Raw genomic sequence first — 19705 nt, 5'->3', positions numbered from 1 at the left:
TCTCCTTTTGTTTTTGCTTTCACCCGGGCTTTTCATTCTCTTTTCTAGAGACCCGGTTATTCTCTTTTTTTTAATGTAGAAGGGTGAGGCACTTTCCCCAGCATACAGAATAAAATCCAAGATAACGGCTGTCAAAGGACGAGGAGTGGGAAGCTCTCGAAACCAAACGAGACTAGAAGGAACATGGTAATTAGCACCATTCCTATGATTTGTCTCGAAGAGCCAACAAAACAAAAAAGGGCAGCCCTCTCTCTCTATCTCGGCCTCGGTTTAGCATTATATATCGATTTGGGTCCAATTTTCTTTGGTTGTAGTTCGGATTAAGGAGCAGCTCCCCCATGCTGTGGCGGTGAAAGTGGGGGCTGCTGCCTCCCCTGGTTTTGTTTTGGAAGGACCCTCGTTTTTCTTTTTTACGGGCCCTGCAAAATGGCTTCTTGGGGAAGCGTGGTAGGTCTTGAAAAGCCTGATAGAGGCAGAAGCCGAGTTCACCAGAGCTATCTGCGTTGAGTGTGCCGATTGAAAGAGGGGAGGAGATAACTCAAATGCCGGCGCAGAAATGAAAAGAGTCGTGCCATTCAAAGTGGAATTCTTTTAAGATCCATTGCTCGATTTTGCATGCTCTGCTCTCAAAGTAGATACTTTCGAGGGCAGATCCGCGTTGGTCCAGAAAGTGAAAGTTATGGTATAAGCAGGCTAAGTGAAATAATCGACTGATGCTATTATAGAATCTTATGAATCACACACGGCACACTTTCTATATATCCTCCGTCTACAAGGTGAACAGCTTAGCTTACAGCACAGCGTGTTCGCCACCACACTGGCTGGCTAGTGCATTGGCCTTACCGTACCTCCATAAGCCCGAAAAGTATGAGCCTTCGATTAGAACGCCCCTTATCTCGTGACACGCGGAGCGTGGCATTTCCTTTTATCCGTATAACTTCTAACCAAAAGATTCATTCTTTATCAAGTACCATTCAAAGGTTGCATTATCTCTTTGAGTGAAGAAGAGAAGGACTTTGTATAGACACTCTTGAGCCATGTTCGTTGCCGTAGGCTCACTACACTCTTATTTAATTTCATTCTATTGATAGATTCTAGCTCCAAAGAACATATACATGGAGCTATGTCGACTTACGTACGTACGCCTCGTTGACCAAACGAGAAAGTATACTAGACCACATATCATCCCCTCTTTGTCGCTTCTAGCGAAGCTGCAAGCCTACTTAAATAGCTTACGCTTACTAAGCCTAGCCTACTAAAAAAGGGCTACAGCAAGCAAGCTTTCCCCCTTCCTTTGTTGTGGGTCGCGCCTTGCCTTACCTTACCGCAGGCACTGAATGAAATGAGTGGAGATCTTCCTTCCGGCTAATGAAGAGACTACTTAAGTCTGCCCATTCATTCCCAGCGGATCCTTCTTCTCCCTAAGTCCGATTTTATTCCCTTGGACCCTATCCTCTCTGATTTGGAAAAAGATGATCTTGCTTGGGAGAAGTATTTGCAGGAATGCTCCTAAAATATCACATTTGCTATTCGCAGATGATAGTCTTCTTTTTTGCAGGGCTAAGAGGCGAAATATTGATGCTATTAGAGGTGCGCTGATGATTTATGAACAAGCTTCAGGCCAGAAAGTGAATTTCTCGAAATCAGAAGCTATTTTCAGCCCCAATGTGCCGGCAACCGTGAAGAATGAGCTAATTTTTGATCTTGGAGTTTCTCTTGTCGAGTCATTTTCTAAATATCTTGGGATGCCCAAACCCTCTATTCCACTGCTGTATGTATAGCTGTAGCATGGAACAATCCGCTTCTTCCGCCCACCAACCCTTGATGAGTTAGCCGAGCGGATTTAAGGGATTATGCTTGAAGAAGATGAAAGAGCAGAAGCTTGGAGAGAAATAAGGTTCTTTATAAGATTAGGAGCATGGAGGACATTTTGAAGAGCTAAGGGGGGGTTGAGAGAGGATAAAAGAGTTCGACCGCATCCATGAATTGGAATGTTTTGACCACTACCAACAATGATATGACGATTATTATTGCTCAAATAAAAATAGGACGAGAGAGTACCTGGATGGGAAGTCATATGAGATCTTGCTCCTGTATCCATATACCAGTTGTCGTCAGGAGGGTTGAGAGGCATAGTATGCATGGCCGCAGTGATGTCAGTAGGAGCATAGCCAACTGTAGATGGAGCTTGGACGTTGTATGCTTGTGCGGATGGGCGAGGACCAAGAATGCCAGGAGTCCGAGGAGACGGTGCTCGCTGCCATTGATTGGAGCTGCTGCCTCCACCGTTTTTACCACGCCCTTTGCCCTTATTTTTCTTCTTTCCACCACGACGATTATTGTGATTGTTGTTTCGTGGATTTGGTGATGCCCCTGGTGAGTTTTGCATAGCGGCAGATTCATCAAGCAATGAATCAGAAGAGACAGTAAGGGCTGTGGCATCTTCAGCGGCTTCTTTTGCCGCTTGATGATTGCGACGAGTTTCCTCTAGTATAAGACGAGACCTGGCCTGATAGAAGGAAGGGAGTGGGTCGCTTTGTTGGATGGATGAACGTTGCGACGCTGCCATAGGCGTTAGTAAGCCCTTTAACCAATTGAAGCACCAATCTAGAATCAGAAACTGGAGACCCAACGTTGGCTAGTTGGTCTGCCAGGGATTTCAGCTTCAAACAATAAGCGGACACGTTCGGAAAATGTGCTAATTCCGTGTGTGTGAATTGATCTTCGAGGTAAACAACTCGGGTATTCTTCTTGTCTTGGAAAATATCTGGGAGTCGATTCCAAGCATCCATGGCCGATTGGTCTGGAGCAATTATAGTATGGAGAAGATCAAGAGATATGGTGCTATAAATCCACGTGAGAACCGTGGCATCAACGTCATCCCATTCTTCTTGATCAAAGTTTGGATCTTTAGCCGTGGACGCTGCCTTCGGTGGGATGATATGATCAACAACCCTAAATGAGCGAGCAAGAACCTTGAACAACTCAGCCCATGTTGAATAAAGACCCTTCTCCATTTCAAGAGTAATTTGAATATGAGTCTTGATGTTGCTCACGGTGTGAGCAGGATGAAGTGCTTTCTTTTGATCTGCCATAGTTGCTGTAGTGAAGATGGAGAAGCAGGGAATAGAAGAAGAGAAAGCACGGCAGAGAGAGAAGAAAGACACGGCAGGGAGAAAGCAGGGATCGGTGCCCTAGTCTTATACCATGTAGAGTAATATTCTCCTTGACCATTATCATTAATCATTGGAGATAAAATACAAACTAAAGCCTAGTACACAATAGTCAAACCTAGTTTACAGAAAACTTACATACATAATATTTACATATACACTAATACCTTGCACTCCCATGGAATTCACAGATCGAAAGTTCCTTGCATCACTCGTTCGAGGACAATTCCCCGTCACAGAAGACACCGGAGATGAATCTCTAGACCCCACCTCCACGACCTCGTCTCCTTGCCATGGCAACAACTACTAGTTGAAGAGAAGAGAGCGCTAATGGATTAAAAAGAAGCAGAGAAGAAATCTGAGCATAGACACCGATTATAGACTGAAGATTGAGAGAGAAAGAAAGGAACCCTAACCCCTAATTTTTCGAAGAGGAAAGTTAGAGAGAAGGGAGAGGTTTTTCTCTCTCTAGACCCATTTTTCGTTTCAGTTTCCCCCCTACTCTCTAACAAGTAAGCAAGTAGAAAAAGAGCAAAACCCAAGGGATAATAAATCAGGGATCGGCATTGTCTTTGTCTCACCAGACAATGCTACCATTCCTCACTCCTTAGCCTTAACTTAACGGAAGGATGCTCACCAGACCGAATATGAAGCTTTGAGAACAGGTCTTGAACTCGCCCTCGAATAGAAAGCCTAATGGTCTACGTCGTAAAATGGCAGACACAGGTCCCATATCACGAAAGGGACAAGCATCTCATGGCTCAATTCGAGAAGATCAAAGCGACCCATGCTGAAAGGGGATTCAATGTCAAAGCTGACGCGTTAGCAAGCTTAGCTGCATCCCATCAAAGACTGCCCTCTGGCCGATTTGTCGAGATCATAGTAGGAGAAATAATAGTGTTCTTCCCTCGCCTGGTATAACTTCAAGCATCCTCACTTGTTTTCTTCCATACTTTAACGAGTAAGCAAATAGGAATTACCTTACTCTCTTGAGTAAGCAAGTAAACAACCTTTGAAATCTCTTGGTCATTATTACTCTTGGACTAACAGTAGTGATGGTGATAGGAGGATCCTAAGCAGAATTGATCACGCTTTGGGCAATAATGATTGGATGGCCAACTTTATTAATTGTTCTGTGAATTATATGAATGCTGGAGTGTCTGATCATAGTCCTCTGGTAGTCAAGGTTAAGGAGGATACAGGGGGAGGTGGAAGGCCATTCAGATTTTTGAACCACCTTGCTAGCCATAAGCAATTTGATCAAATTGTTCTTGAGGTAGTTTACTTACTTAATCTTTAGATGTTGGATAAAGGAGCTAGAAAGAGAAGTGAAGGTCGGTAGGCAAAACTGGGGTTTGGCAACGAATGTTGTTCACACGAAAACTCTTCCTTTAGTCTCTCCTCTCGCCGCTCATACGCCTCCTTCCAGTTAGTTGCTTATTGGGAGATCGAAATAAAGATTGGGACCTGAATGAAGTAGTAAAAGAAGAAGGTCAACCAAGCGTACTAATATGGTATGGCTGTGGGCATTTATTCTGAAAGCCTTTCTTATGCCTTTGGAGTGCCTAAAGACAAATGAACGAAGTGTCCAAAAATGGTAAGGGACACGAGTGAACAGATTCAAGGGAGAGTTGAAACCACCTACCCCCTTTATTGAACGTCATAGCCGATATGATGATAGGAAGTTCTACATAGAATATAAATTTATAATTAGATGCTTTGGGTATAGCAGGACTTGAACCTGCGACCATTAGGTTAAAAGCCCAATGCTCTACCAACTGAGCTATACACCCCAAAAAAGATTGAGTAGTAAATAAAGATTGGTTCGGAAAAGAAGGCGGCCCCTTGGCTGCTCATCATAAAGGGCGCGGCTCTATATGAGGTTCGTACTGCAGAGCAAGCGAAGAAAACGAAAACTAAGTTTATCCTTAAGCTTCGCTGTTGATACTACATAACCATAAGTTTCGCTTAAGCGACTACATGCCTTTCTGTCATGCTGGCAAAAGCAGGGGTTTCGGCCGGTTTTACCTACTATTGGATTTGAACCAATGACTCTCGCCGTATGAAAGCGATACTCTAACCGCTGAGTCAAGTAGGTCAAGCTGAGTCAAGTCAGAGAAAATAGACCCCTATAAGAGAAAGCCGCGTAACCAGAAGCACGAGTAAGATCATTAGTAGATAGGGTTCTTGATCCATGGCCAGTAGCGTGAAAGGCATATCCTGTTACAGATGAAGATCCAGATTGAGTGCTTGAAGGAGATCCAGTTGATTTTGCTTATGTACCGGCACCATCAATAGCTTATCCATCGCGTCTCTTCAAGGGTTTACAAGAAGACCCTCTGGCGGATCAAGACGACTGACGAAAGGGGGAGAAAGGTCAGATCACCTGCCGATCTGTAATCAAACAAAACTATACCTGAAGAATGGGATAGAGATTGACCAGCACAAAAGCCGTTTCTATCAATCTACGCTCATTGATGAGACGGCTATATAGAAAAGAAAGTATACCCCTTGTCACCCTTTCTTTTCACTTGAAAGTAAAAAAAAAAGAAAGATACAAACTTTGGAATCCAAATTTGGTGGGATCGAGGTCATCCTCGATGACGAATGCACTTGTGGTTAAGCCAGGTCCTGCATCCTCTACTTTTTAATGCAATTGACCGACCCGGCATCTCTTTCGTTCAATAATGCCTTCGCTTCAAAACGCTATTTACCAATAAGAATAGGAAAAAGACACTACCTTTTAGGAAAGTCCTCGCTTTCTCTTTTTCAAGGGAATGACAGCATAGCATTAGCTTCAATTTAAAAAGCTCAACTTTCTTTTTCAATAAAAGCGGTGGTAGGCCAAAGAACCGTTGAACGCTTCAACTTGGCCACTGAAGAAGGCGAAGGCTGGGCCAACTTACTGCCATGCCATGGTTGAAGCTTTAAGCCCTATTCTATAGACGGAACTCTTTTTTAGGTATTAGAGGAGAGAGAGGACACCACTCAGCCCCTAAGGTAAGGTTCAATGCCTAACAAAAACAAACCTAGAAAGACAAAAATGTCACGGCTGAGAGGAGAAGAAAAAGAAGGCATGGAGATTCTTTCTGTCGGAAATATAAAAATCTATGAAAAGAAAAGACATCTAAGGCAATGAAATTGTTCAAGAAAGTCCATTACTGAGAGAAGTGGTGATCTCGTCTTGCTTGCTGGGAGAGAGGAAGCTTCTGGACCACCTTTTTCAGCCAGATAGCGAGCAATCACTTAGCAATGAACACTAACTGAAAGCGGCCGAGAATGAGTACCTATCCCTTACGGGAATCGAACCCGTGTCTTCGACATGAAAAGACGATGTCCTAACCACTGAACGAAAGGGACCAAAAAGCCTCATATACCTCAGCTCCGAGAATAGAAGTGGTTCGTTTTGTTTCTATAACGCAATTCAAGATTTCGTTTGTGAATTCGGCCTCACGTAGCCCGCCTTCCTACGGGTTCCCTTACCGATCTAGTGACACACCAACCACGCCCCTTCCCTTTCTCCGATCATAAAGCCTTCTGATCTCTATATTTGTCTCTCATCTTCCCTGAATAAGTAAGGCCCTGTTCTTTCTAACTCAAAAAAGAAAAAAACTTTCTGTTTGTTTATGGATGAAGTAATCGGAATGACAAATGGTTACGATTGCGAAAACCGGAGAAAGTCGGGAACCGTCGATTACCTTTTGAATCAAAGTAGCAACGAGCCGAGTACTACGACTACAGGGGGAGGAGCTTCGTAGACAGCCCTCGTCGCTTCTTTCTGGCGACTAGCTTCTCAAGTGGGTGACTTGGTAAGCAAGCTACCTTCAGCATTGGTAAAATCCCTATCAATAATAGGCCAGAATGGTGGGGAAGGCGGTCCTTTCACATCCGCTCCTCTAAAACTACCTTTTGCCCAACATGATCACGAACGAAGACAGAAAATTTCGTAGGTGCATAGGAGGAGGAAACGAACCAACCCACCTGTCCTGATCGGAACGATTGAAGAAAGAGAAGGGTGGCCCCTTCCGTCCAGGGGACATCGTCGGAGAACAATGTCTGGGACAAGGTGAGAACCTTCCGTTGGTTACGCCCTTTAAGTCTTGGTTCTTCTATATTTATTTAGATTCTGCTTTCAAGATCTATATCTATGAACAAGGGAGACCCCTAAATATATCCATTTGAAAAAAGAGATGAATAGATAGGGCGGAGCCGCCTGAAGGAAGAGATCGACGATCCCCTGCAATCTTTCTAAAGCAAGAAGCGAGAACCTTGACTTTGAGAAAGAAGGGCATTCTATTAGAAAGTCAAGGCTCCTTATACTATCTATAGCGATCCCTATAGAAAGGCTACCCTTTCTTGTTCGTTAGCGCCCTCGCCCTATTCTATTTGTTTAGTCATAAAGGAAAGTTTACTTTCGCCTTTTGACAATCTTACTGACTGAAAGGGGCTCAAACATGCGAAGAACGTCCGAAACGCCTTATATTATAGAAAGGCGCTTTGAGCGGGCTTGGCTTCTAAAAATCTCCTATAAAGAAAATTAAAAAAAAAGTAGGGGCTTCAAAGCGTGTAGTTTAGGGGTGCGCTTCTTCCAGAACCTAGACTTTGTTCTGCAAGAATGGCTTTCTCTGATAGAGGCTCGCTTCGCTTTTGTTGCGGAGCTTGCTGCTTTTCATTTGGATAGGATAGGAGTAGGTGCTTGCTGCTCGCTCGCTGTCTACTAAATGAGCCTTCACTGCCCCCTATCTTTACTTTAATCTTAAGTAAAGTGAAGTAAAATGAATGAAGTGAACAGCCCAACCTTTGAAGCTTTGCCAGGCAATAGGTATCGATTGTTGAAGCCAAGGCTTCAACCTAATTCCAAAACACAACAATAGACTTATAGTATAGGAAAAAGCTTCTCTTTGATGGCGGTCATAGGGCTTGGTTCTGAAAGGATCTGATCGTAGATAGAGACTTACTTAAACCCGTTCGGGGGTAAGGGCGGATGTAGCCAAGTGGATCAAGGCAGTGGATTGTGAATCCACCACGCGCGGGTTCAATCCCCGTCGTTCGCCCATCAATAAATGGACCATTTGTTACGAAGACACAAAGCAAACCTAGAAAGCATTTTTTCAGCAAGCAAGTCCTGTCCTGTAGGGCTCTCTCAATCTAGAGCTACTGGGTTAACAACGGCTATTGGTGGTCTTATAGTGGTGCTTCAAAAACATCCTCAATAGCATTGCCAATATCAAAAGCTAGATCGACTGCTGGTGTGGCTTTACTGGTCTTGGCTTATACCTTTGCTTCTCTTCTATAGGGATCTGTACTTGGATATGCTACTGTAGGTACTCAGACTGTCATCCTCGTATCTGCTGGATATGGATCTGCGGTCTCCGCTGGTTATGCTTAAGGAACTGTAACTTAGTCAACTGGTTCTTCGTTCTTCAACTGGATAAAGGACTCGAATGAAAATTGGATCTATTTTTTAGAAAGTAGAGTTCTGTCAAGCGTATTAGCTTTGTGAAGAGCTACGTACCATGATCTCCCCTTTATGCCTCCGGAAACCTCACATGAAAGCACATTACACAGGGTCACCCCTTGATTACGCTGCTACACAGCGAAAAGAGGCCCAATCTTAGTGAAAACGGCGGGTAAGGGTAAGCCTTGAAGCTGCCTCCGGTACATTGGCATGTATACCTGCTATTCTCGGGATACGGTAAAGCAGCCACTCAATAATTACAAGAACAAAAAAGAGACCGGGCCTTTAATGCATGATTTTTCCAAGGCTGCGGGATGAAGAAGGCATTCAAAACTTAGATCAATTGACCTTCACATTCAAGGATTGGCTTTCAAAGCGTCAGAGTGAGGTTATGCAATACACTTACTTGGATACAAGTGAGGGAGAAAACGTATTGAAATAGAAAATACAGAGGAATGCAGAGGATTGAATGAAACAGTAGCTTTCTCTTCAAGCAAATCTCATACATTTTTCTCCCTTTCTTACATGGTATCAGAGCAGGAGGCTCTTTCTTGAAATCTACAATCAAAATCCTTCCTTCTTTCTCTTCAAAGATTCAATCTTTATCACCTAAAGATGTCAGGAGGTGGTGAAAAATCAAACACAGAAAAAAAACTCTTCAGAAAACCATGACTTCTATGCTGATCCATTCTACATTTCTTCATCTGATCAGTCTACCCATCAACTTGGCTGCATAACCTTTGATGGAAACAACTATCTTAACTGGTGTAGGAGTGTTAGGATGGCTCTTGGAGCTAAGAACAAGCTTGGATTTGTCAATGGTACTCTGTCTCAACCAAAACCAGATGATGCTTCCTACAATAAGTGGGTAAGGAATGATTATCTTGTTTCTTCTTGGATTCTTGGGTCCATTAAACAAGATATATCTCAGAACTTGATGTATCTCACATCTTCTAAGGAGTTGTGGGATGAGATAAAGGATAGGTATGGGCAATCTAATGCACCCCTCCTTTATCAACTGAAGAAAGACCTTAATGATTTAAGGCAAGCAAACCAATCTGTTGCTGAATATTAATGTAAACCGAAGAGTTTATGGGATGAGATTTCGAGCATAGAAGGTGTTCCTGAATGTACCTGTGGAGCCTTGAAGAACTGTACTTTCAACATCCTTAAGAAGCTTCTTGATGCTGATGCTTTAAACAAGCTCATGCAATTCCTAATGGCCTTGAATGATGGATATGTGAATATGAGGGGAAATGTGCTTGCTATGGATCCATTACCTCCTGTTAACAGAGCCTTTCATCTGGTTCAACAGGTAGAGAAGCAAAAGCAAGTCACAGGGAACATCCAAGCAGAAGCTGAAAGTAGTGCTCTTAGTGTTGGGAAGCAGACACAAGGAAACTGGCAGAAAAGGGAAACTAAAGAAGAGAAGATGAAGAAGAAATGTGAGCACTCTTTGACATCTCAAAGATCAGTGCTTTAAGCTTGTGGGATATCCAGAATGGTTCACAAAGCCAAAGGGTAAGAACAATCAGAGACCTACAGCGGCTAATGTGAACAAGAAAGTTGGTGGTGAGCATGTTGCTGACAGTCCCTTGGAGAAGAACTCTGAAGCTGGTGAATGCAGTGGAACCAAGCTTGATGCAACTCTTATATCTTCAGTAGTGCAGGAGGTTATGAAAGCTATTGGAGAAAAACAAGCCACCAGCCATTTTGCAGGTACAATAAATAGTTATAATATGGCAACTTTCTTTAATTTCTTGCAAAATAAAGGGTGGATTATAGATACTGGAGCTTCAGATCATATGCGTGGTAACAGAAATTTATTTACTGATTTGAGGAAATTAAAGAAAGAAATAGGTACTGTTTATATACAACCAGGAATTAAGCTTGAAAATTTTTTATTAGTTCCTGAGTTTAGACAAAACCTTTTATCAGTCAGCAAGTTGTTAGAGAAAGATAAGCTGAAAATTATTTTTGACAAAAATGGATGTTTGATCCAGGACCTTACCTCTGATGAGAAGATAGCGTCTGGAAGAGTGGAGGATGGACTTTACAAGCTTGAAGATTTGAAGATTAGGAGAAGTTTTAATGCTTGTAATAAGATTGATGCTTTGAGTAGTGAAACTCTTTCTAGAAGGGATTGTAATGTGGCTGAATCTTTAAGTGTTTTACATAGCAGACTTGGGCATATATCTTTATCAAAGATGAAAGATTTGTCTATTTGCAATTGCAAGGGTGTCTCTTATTTGTTCTGTGATACATGTGGTGTGGCAAAACACCATAGACTGCCTTTCACTATCAGTTCTAGTATTGCTAGTTCTATTTTTGATTTGATTCATGTAGATTTATGGGGGCCATATAGGATTCATACCATTACAGGTGCATCTTACTTCTTTACTATTGTGGATGATCACAGTAGAGCTACATGGACTTACTTACTAGCTAACAAAGAACAAGTTAGAGGCATTTTAAGGAACTTTCTGGCTTATGTTGAGAATCACTTTGATAAGAAAGTCAAGACAATAAGAAGTGATAATGGCACTGAAATTGTTCAATCTGAGTGTGGAGAACTGATGGGAGAAAAAGGAATTGTGCATCAGAAGAGTGTAGCTGGGGTTCCACAACAAAATGGAAGGGTTGAGATAAAAGATGGATTTATCTTAGAAAGAGCTAGGGCTATGAAGATTCATGCTGGTTTACCTACATGAAACCTCCTAAAGGCTATGAAGGCTGCAAAGATGGTGAAGTATGTAGACTTAGAAGAAGTCTATATGGATTAAAACAAGCTCCTCGAGCCTCGTAACCTCTCGGATAAGCTGCGATAGTTCCAAGCCCTGATAGTAGTGGTATAGCAGCGAAGCTCAACCAGAGGACAAACGAGCTAAATAAACGGGTTTCGGATAAGGGGTTGCCCTTTTTTCTAGAAAAGTAACTTCCTACGAAAAGACTTTCCAAGGTGACCTCCAGCAAGACCTCTTCCAAGTGATGGATCGAAAAAAGACGGAGTTTGGTGAGTTGAAAGTACGTCAAACCCTCAATTGCTCAGGCAAGCAAAATACAAGAACCGGGGGTGTCTACTATTCCTTCTGCCAATTAGAGAACACTCTCCAAAGTAGATAGCAGGAAGTCTGCTTGATGAGTCTCTGCCAACCCAAGTCTTATCCGTAGTACCAGTCCTTTGAGCTGTTCGGTTCGAGTTATCTCGGATTGGCCTTAATATAATCAGTAATAAGAGAAGAAAGGGTCACAGAAGGTTGAGAAGCAGTACGCCCGGTTGGTTCGGTTATCCTTCCATTTCCTTACTTGTTAAAGTAAGCAAGTCAACTACCTTTGAAATCTCAAGGTTATCTTAATTCTAACCTAAACCTAATAAAAAAGAATCCATAACCATAACATAAAAAGAAAGAAGAAAGAAGTTGGAGGTAGTTTACTTACTTAATCTTTAGAGTGAGGGAATAAAATAGAAAAAGAAGAAAAAACATAAAAAAAAGAAAAAACATAATAAAAAAGAATTAAAAAGCATTTAGAAGGAGTAGAATGATCTACTCTCTTATGTTAGAAGGTGCAAAATCAAGAATTTCGGGGGCTTTGCGTAGACGACCGAGTTTTCAAACAGAACGATTGGTTGAAAGAAGTACCTTCGATAAAAATTTGGATTGGGGAAGAAAAGGGGGAAAAATCGAAGTCGAAGCATATGTGCCACGAAAAGGAAATCCGATTTCGGTAAGACTTGATCTGAACCGTAGTTCAGATTCAAGTTGGTTTAGTCATTTTTATTATGTTAAATTAGTACAGCAAGATATAACTTTGGGATCTTATTTCTTTCTTTCAGACTGTAAAAGAGGGTTTACAAGATTCTTTGACAGTCTGGGTTTTGGAACTGAATTAACAAAGACAATTCAATGGATTTCCGAATTGGTGATAATGTGCCTTTTAAAGTGGGCGCTTGGAGTGCTCGTGATGAACGAGCTCTCGGAAGCGGTAAGGCCGTATTTAAATACATGTCCTGAAATGCCGGGAGGGTCCAGTACATCACCTGGCCCTCTTGGGCATGAGGGGCCGGCTACCATTTATACTCTTAATGAAGAAAAGGAATATGCTCCTAATGAGGAGAACCATAGACAGGAGCTCGTGGCCGAACCCTTAATGGAGGATTCGGTGCGCCGAGAAGAGCTTAAAAGGTTCTCGGACGCGCTGATCAGGGATGGAGGCGAGTGCGAGTCGCCTAAGGCGGCGGCACAGAGATTCGAATTCCAAGTTGCCCTGGATAAAAGGCTGGAATCCGCGCTGCGGGAAGACGGCTTCACCGAAACTTCCATCATGGAAACTCGGTGGAAGTGGAGAAGAGCCGCTCTCACGTTACCGGCGCAGGATAAATTGGTGAAAGCATATACTTTGAAACAGTATTTAAAAACTAAGGATATCAGGAAGAGCTCGGTCTATCTGAAAATTATGAAAGCCAGCTCCTATTTAAATCCTCATGGAGAAATACACCTAAAAAAGTGGTCCAATTAGGACTGCAATATGGTTTTTAATTTCTTCATCATATCGCGCTTCTTTTTTACTACTTTTTTTGCTGCTTAGGTATTGGTAATGTTTTTAGTTCTTCATCATATCGCGCTTCTTTTTTACTACTTTTTTGGCCGGTATTTGTAATGTTTTTAGTTCCTCGATCCATTCTTGTCTGCAGGATATGTTACATTCCACAAGTTGAGTAGTGCTGAGCCAGGAGATCGGAGGATGGAGGTGGGGAAGGGTGGGGGACATCAAATGGATTCTAGTTTGAATAAAACCAAAAGAGGTTCCATTCCTCTTTGATGTTGCTGGTACGCTGTTAGGAAGAGGGGTCTGCCAGAGCTATTGCAGTATGGGCAGCAGTGGAGTTGTCAAGAACAGGAAGAGGCAAATCTCCATCTTCGCTGCGAGAGTATGTCTGAGGAATAGGGGGTCGAACAAGCTCAGAGGGAGGTGTGCCACAAAACAAGAAAAAGGATTTTCATGAAAAGCAACCATTTAGAAAAAGGACTGAGCAGGCTCGGAAATGGGCTGAAAGGAGGTTCTCATCTGCTGCTTCCAATACAGGTGGAAAGGTGGTGGAGAAGAACCCAGGGAAAGCCTAGATTGATGCTATATCTTGATATGTCTCAGAATCTAGTGAATCACAGAGATTGAATTTCTTCACATACCTAGATATCGCAAGAAGCTAGCGGATGTACTTTCAAACTTAGCGTCCATTTTGAAAGTGCCTGCGCTCCAATAGTTTCGCTATAGCGACTACGTACCTCTGTCATAATTGAGAAAAAAAAAGAAACCGGCTCATTGCCTAATCTATTATTAAGCGAGAATTCCGGATGGAATTCGTCTTTACCCCTGGATTCAAGAAAGGGAAGTTTTGAGGATTGATGAACCCCCATGGGATAGAGGGGCCTTAATATGATGATTTGACAGAAGAAATGGAGAGACTGGAAAAAGGTAAGAAGCCTGATTGATGATAGTCTTGTAGCACCCGAATAAAGACGACCTATACGATGGGAAAGCATGGTTTTTTTACATCTATAATTTCATTGAAAAGAAAAGCTTCCCCCCACTAACGAGAGAAAGAGTACGTAAGGCGCCAGGCTACTCGCTACTTCATGAGAGGAGGAGAACTCTTTAAAAAGACTGTCCGTGGACAAGCAATGAAATCTATTGACAAAGCCGAAGTAGAAGTTATTCTTTTTAGAATTTCATGATGGAGTATGCGGGGATCATGTTAATAGCAAATGCTTAGCAATAAGATTAAGAAAGAAGGTCCTGGCCGACCATGGAAGAAGATTGCTAGAATCATGTGAAGAAGTCTGTAAAATATCTTCTTCATGCACCCTTCTTTGCATCCGCTTTCAGCTCATTGGCCCTTTTCAATGTGCGCTGGTGATCTAATAAGATTATTATATTTGCAAGAGGAGAAATATAGGATAGAACATCATCTTTCGTCTCCTTACTACCCTAAGCTAATGGTAAAGCGGAGGCCACCAATAAAACCTTTTTAGGCATTTCAAAGAAAACTCTTGAAGCAAGGAAAAGAATTAGACTTCCCCGAAGCGAGGTATGAAGCAGCATTAGCTGCGGAATCCAATCCACATCTGAATCCCCCGGGGAGAGGAATCCGCATTAGCAACTTCAACTAGAGAATCCGAATCTCCGTTCGCCGAATCTGAATCAGCAGTCCCATCCGACGAAGAGAATACACGCAGTCCATACTAATACCCTTTTACCCTTTTTCGCAGCAAAGTCATAGTACAGTCTATGCAAGTAAGACGTGACTTCTCTGATAAAATAGATAAATGAAATAAGGAGATATCCATATCAGATTCACTTTGAAAAGTTAGTGATCAACCGTGAGGAGTGGACGAAGACGAAGAACTTCTATTCTCTTTCCCATTAAAAAAGACTTTTCGATCCTAATCAAAGGGATTCTCGGACAGTCGACCTTGCGCCCCAGACCAAACCCTTGACCTCAAAGCGTCCGGAGCCTGCTTGTCTCTACAAGTGGTGGACATGCAACTCCGGGAAGAAATTGAGACTTTGACTTTGGACAATAGCGAGTGGGAGCCCCTAGGCAGCTTAACTAGAATGCCCCTGGTAAAGTAAAGCTGGTATGTGTATCAGTCCAACCATACCCGAGTATCCTTTCTAGGAGGATAAGTAATCCGCCTTTTCATCCTTCCTCATTTTCATTCTACGATGGAAGGACGGGATGATCCAAGGATAACCCGACCTATTGAGGGAGACGGGGACTGGGAGTAGAGAGTGCGGGGTTTTGTCACCACCATATGCTCTCTGCAGGCTACTCGAACACTGATAAAGCGCAGTGAAGAACAGACCCGACTTCCTCACCAATCGTACCGTTGTTCTGGCGAACAGGTACGCTCCTAAACACAGCTTTCCTTCTTCTTTCGGAAGGCCTTGGTCGATAGAATGACCTATCTCTTTCTGATTCCACCCTTCGTGGCACTCAGAGATGAATCTGCCTTTTGCTTTTGAGATAGCCGTTCAAGAATAAAGACAGCGGGAGATTGGGGCATAGACCGGAAGGAAAGATCTTTCTTTCCCTGGCTTATCCTATTCATTCAACTTATTATCTGGTTATCTGGCGGATTCGGGCTTAGAGGAACTTCTCTAACACGAAAAGACCACATAAGGGATGGGGCTCGATGTCTACTCGGCATTCATATCTTTCTACAAACTTTCCATGAGGTCTATTTGCCACATTCATTATTGATGAACCTTTTCATAAGGGGTTCCCTCATTCACTGATTGGCGATAAGAGCTCGAAGCCTGAAAACGAAGCAAACAAAGGAAAATCGGCTGTTCTTGACTGAAGAAGAAAATAAACACAATCTATAGGACTTCCATTCCAGACTGAAACTTTCCTTTGGAAAAGAAAGGCTGTCGTCGGGGCATACTATCTAAGGTACTCCCCCTGTTCAGTCCGCTTACTCAAATAGGGGGGGAATAAATGGTATACGGAAGCTGGCACAACAGCAACAAGAGTTTCGCTTTCAAAGTGGATTCTTTATGCCTTATCGCGCTATCCGACTTGTATGTGAAAAGCATTTCGTACTCGTAATGGATCCCTTTCTAGCGAAAGGTGTGCTCCAATGGCAAAAAGAAAGAAAAGATAGGCTTTAGCCTTGTTCACTCAGAGTTCTTTCTGAAACAGAATAGAATGCCCCTACTAAAGCACCAACTGCGGTTATTCCCCCAAGAGCAGAAATAGCATAGGTTATTTCTTCAACACAGATCACTGACCTACCTGGGTATAAGAAAGAATGGAAAGAAGCAAAAACCACACCAATCACAGCTTCTTCACCAAGACGTGTGAACAGCGCCTCTACGCCTTTCGCGCGGTAAGTCTCAAAAAGAATGAAAGCGCTTCTTCGCTCCAGCAAGAAAACGGATGCGCGAAGCTAACGCGCAACGTGCTCCGCTGCTCGAGCAAAGCGAGAGGGCTAATGGCGCGTTTGCGCTCGGGCCGGTGCTTGTTTGCTCGACCAAAAGGAGAGGGTTGACTCGAGCTGCACTACACCGGTGATACTCATGTTCTCCCGAAGACCCACTCAATGCGGCTATCAGTGACTTTCGCTCTTGGGACAGCCTCTGACTCGTCCCCCCCGAACCCTAACCTCAATCAGTGAAGCTGGGCCCTCTCCTCTCCGTCTAGTAGAGTGGCATTTTGCTCCTGGTCTCTCGTTTGTGGTAACCGCTTTCCCTGATGCTATGGGATCTTTCAAACTCCCTCCCTATGGACCAAGTAAAATGATTGGATAATCGAGAAATATCGTACTTTTTTGGGTAGCCCCTTCCCTCCATCAGGTCCACATATGGCTCATCTCCTTCTTGCCGAGTGGCTATCGTGCCTAACCTTTGAAATGGAGCTGCTCCGCTCCTAAGGCGAAAAAGGGTTGAGTTTCAAGGATATGAGTCAGGTAAGAGAGTTGCTTTTGCCTAAGCTGAGCTATAGCTTTTGCTGGAAACAAAGACAGACTGAGAAGAATCCCTATAGTCGTAGTCATCGGGGGAACTTCCTCTATAAAGGATCATGTTCTCCCTTCTCTGTCCCAAAGTCAAGTTGAAGTAGAGAATCTCAGTTCTGTTCTATTCTAGTGGAATCCTTTAGACTCTCAATTCCTTTCTTTCACCTAATCAAGGATAGAAAGTGGCACCACCCCATTTAATTGGTCTTGTTCCTGCACCAGTAAGTAGCCCCTCCTTCGCCTCTGGGGGAAGCGGTTGAAACCCTCGGGATGTCTTGAAAAAATGAAAAATGTCTATATGGCACCAAGAAAATGAGTTCATTCCTGCGTTTCCCCGCTTCGCTTCCTTGCTTTCACCTCTCTTTTCCCCTCTAACGGAACGGCTAGAATAGAAGGTCAAGCCCAGCTCTATAAATCCTTTGCTTTCCACTTCAAAAGGCCTTCCAAGGCTAGTCATTCATCTGATGACAATACGACTAGTCGCCGACCTTCTTTCCTTCTCATCGAGAGATGCGGCATTACCGCTGTTGTCTCTATGCCTTTTTGCCTATCTTACTCTTTCTCGAGGGACAGATACCGATTATCTTACAATGCTATCATTAACATCTGAAAAGACAGGTCTCGCGAAGCCGGTCACCGTACGCCTACGATCCTATCTGACTATTGAGGAGAGCTCTTTGCTTAACACATGCAAGTCGAACGTTAAGGGACTTTTAAAAAAGGGAAGAGTCAACCGGCATCCTGCAAATCAATCTAAGCCCTTCCGGTTCGAAAGCCAGACCATAAGATCGAGCTAGCAGCTTAAGAAGCAAATCTTTATACAGTTGGTAAAAGTGACAACAGATGCTGCAGCCGCTTCAGAACGCACTGATGCTAAATGACGGACAGAGCTTCTTCGCTACGGAGCACGTTGAAGTAGGTGTCTAGGCGGAGGTGTCGACAATTAGGTTCTCTTTCTTTCTATCGAAAGGAAAGGCGATGCCACAAAGAAACCTAAAATCAGGAGCCCCTCTGGATGAGATGCCCCTAAGGACCTGACTCAGGGCTCTCGCAAGGCGCAGAGGAAAACCAAACCAATTGGAAGAAGTGGTCTGGCACGACTTGAAGAATCACTTATAGAAAGGATTCAACTTCGTTCTCCTCAAATATGAATAAGGAAGGAAGCAACTAAAGACAAAGCTGGAGAATCCGGCTATAAGGTGCATCTTTTTCGGCTATGATCAGCAGAAGAAAGGGTGGGGGTGCATTGATCCGACTACAAGTCTCTTTATTTCCACATTTCGTTTTCGATGAGGCATCATCATATATTTTAAAAAACGAAAATGTAATACTGCCGGATTCCGGGATGCTAGACTAAAGTATGCGGGCACAAGCACCTGAGCAACAGGAGCCTTCTATTGCTGGACCTGAGTCTACACGAAGCCCTCAAAGTCCGTGGAAGAAAGGTGTCAGAGAAAGCCCAAGGCCCACGACCCAGAGAGTGCCTTCGTCAACAAAGAGTGATAAAAGCAGCTCTATCAATCAGAGAGCAACAAAGAGGTATCCCTATACGGCTGCTTGCTTATTGGCTATTGTCACAATTGAATCAGAATTACTGTATCGTATCAATGAAAATATCGTATTGTAGTCACAGACAACATAGTAGCTGTGACGTGCGAAAAAAATCCCATTTCTTTGTAAAAGCCAACAAACTTCCGTATTTCGATCCGACAATCCTTTTTCAACCTAAAGGTTTATTTAGGACGGTCAAAATGTAGTCGTTTCTGCAAGATCTTCTGTCTATGGCACGCTAGGAGTCTGCTGTCAATCTTGCTTTCTTGCCGGACTTTCCTTCTTTTTTTTTATATTAGGACTTCTTTATTCTACTGAATAGAGAGAGAAGTCTTGAGCGGTCAGACCAATTACGATAGATTCGCAAAACATTCAAGATGAGAGATGAGCTGCTAAAAGAAAGAAGGAAGGGCTACTAGAAGCCTAGAAGGAAAAGAAGTCTGGGCTGGCCAAACCAACCTTTCGATGCTCTCCCATCTCACGATTTTCAATGTGACGGTATTCCACCACTTCGTTAGACGCTCGACCAAAACCATTTTCTATCTGGAGATCACACGGCTATGAGACCGATCAAACGTAAGAATTTGTGCTCATCCTTGGCCCTGAGGGCTGGGCAGCGAATGGAACAAATGGGGATATGCCGCTATCCAGCCTATCTTGATGAACCAGAAGTGAGAAGGGCTGGGTGAATTCAGGAGTTCTGCGCCAGCAATTGGATCTATTGCACCCGGTAGGCCGTTAATCGCAAACAAAGAAGAAATGGGAGACCATCTGGATCTCGAACACGAAATAAGCTCTCTCGCGGTTCCTACTGCTTATGGGACTGTGATCAAATATGCTCGGAAAACAGGTAGATGAAATGGTAGTGTATATGGAAGCGAACGAAGGGAAGCTAAGACGGTTCGAAGGGATTCCGGACGAGAAGGTGATGGCTTTCGATCTGCGGGATTTGCTACCGTCAGATATTGCACTAGAAAGGGGGCAGAGGTGGCTGCTAGGGAGGC

At 43.3% G+C, this 19705-nt stretch overlaps 2 non-coding genes across 2 annotated transcripts; both read right to left on the bottom strand.

The window, feature by feature from the left end:
- Positions 1–4893: 4893 nt before the first annotated feature.
- Positions 4894–4966, bottom strand: TRNAK-UUU (transfer RNA lysine (anticodon UUU)). Its single transcript has one exon. It is a non-coding gene; the product is annotated as a tRNA-Lys (tRNA).
- Positions 4967–6461: 1495 nt separating this feature from the next.
- On the bottom strand, positions 6462–6533 carry TRNAE-UUC (transfer RNA glutamic acid (anticodon UUC)). The gene has a single exon. It is a non-coding gene; the product is annotated as a tRNA-Glu (tRNA).
- Positions 6534–19705: the final 13172 nt, after the last annotated feature.

This window comes from Amaranthus tricolor, chromosome 11, assembly GCF_026212465.1.
Source record: "Amaranthus tricolor cultivar Red isolate AtriRed21 chromosome 11, ASM2621246v1, whole genome shotgun sequence".
Lineage (NCBI taxonomy): Eukaryota > Viridiplantae > Streptophyta > Magnoliopsida > Caryophyllales > Amaranthaceae > Amaranthus > Amaranthus tricolor.
This window is presented reverse-complemented; position numbering and strand designations above follow the sequence as displayed.